Below are 1267 nucleotides of genomic sequence, written 5' to 3'. Positions count from 1 at the left end.
ATCAAACTGGTCAACACAGCCTTCATGTCATTTTCTCAGTTATTGCTTTAAAACGTTCACATTCTACTCTTAGAAAGATTCACCTGTACCCCTAATGATTATAATTAAGACTGTTTCTCAAGCCCTTACTCCTGAGCACTTAAGCAACCATTTACAGTTAACTCTGTAAATCAGTCCTGGGCTTCTCCATAGAGGAAATTTTGGGTTGATCCAAACCCTGAGCTTGTCGTCATTATTCTACTTGCTCTTTGCTATTTTGGGTGTCCCTTTACTTATTTATTTTGAGACAGAGTCTCACTATGTTGCCCTCAGTAGAGTGCTATGGCATCATACCTCACAGCAATCTCAAACTCTTGGCCTCAAGCAATTTTCTTGCCTCAGCCTCCTGAGTAGCTGGGACTATAGAGCCTGCCACAACGCCCTGCTATTTTTAGGGGTGGGGGTCTGGCTTTGGCTCAGGCTGGTCCTGAACCTGTGAGTTCAGGCAATCCACCTGCCTGAGCCTCCCACAGTGCTAGGTTACAAACAGGTACCACTGCGATTGGATTGGCTTAGAGTCCGTTTGATAGAACTGTCAGAACCTAGGGCCTTCCTTTGGACTTGAGAAACAGAAACTAGAAACTAACTTTGTTTTGCCACTTGGTAGCGCTGTTAGCTTAGGCAAGTTATTCTGCCACAAAGTCCATTCCCTCTAATGTCAAATAGACATTGTTGGTCTCTCCCTTGGGGCTTCAAATAAGGTTATGTTATATTGAAGCCAGTTAGTCTGTTATTACCATTCACTACCATCACAGTGACTCCCAACAGTGTAAACTTGCTTTAATCAGTTTTGTCCCTATTACACGCTCCCTTCATTTTACTTCACTTTACTTGAATCTCAAGCTTTACTTCTGTGAGACAGATTTCTGAGGCATAGAAAGTGAAAAAAAAAAGTGCCAGATGTAGAATAAAACACTTATTTATGTGAAAAATAGCAATAAAAATATAGTTATATATCTTGTTTCTTTTTTTGAGACAAGAGTCTCAAGCTGTTGCCCTGGGTAGAGTGCTATGGCATCATAGCTCACACCAACCTCCAACTCCGGCTCAAGCTATCCTCTTGCCTCAGTTTTTCTATTTTCAGTAAAGACAGGTTCTCGATTTTGCTCAGGCTGGTCTCAAACTTGCCACCCCAAGCAATCTACCCGCTTTGGCTTTCCAGAGTTATAGGATTATAGGTATGAGCCACCTCGCCTAGCCCAATCATACATCTTTTTTTTTTTTTTTT

Source organism: Otolemur garnettii, unplaced genomic scaffold (genome assembly GCF_000181295.1).
Source record: "Otolemur garnettii isolate 467f Iridium unplaced genomic scaffold, OtoGar3 scaffold00127, whole genome shotgun sequence".
Classification (NCBI taxonomy): Eukaryota; Metazoa; Chordata; class Mammalia; order Primates; family Galagidae; genus Otolemur; species Otolemur garnettii.
Note: the sequence above shows the minus strand (reverse complement) of the source record.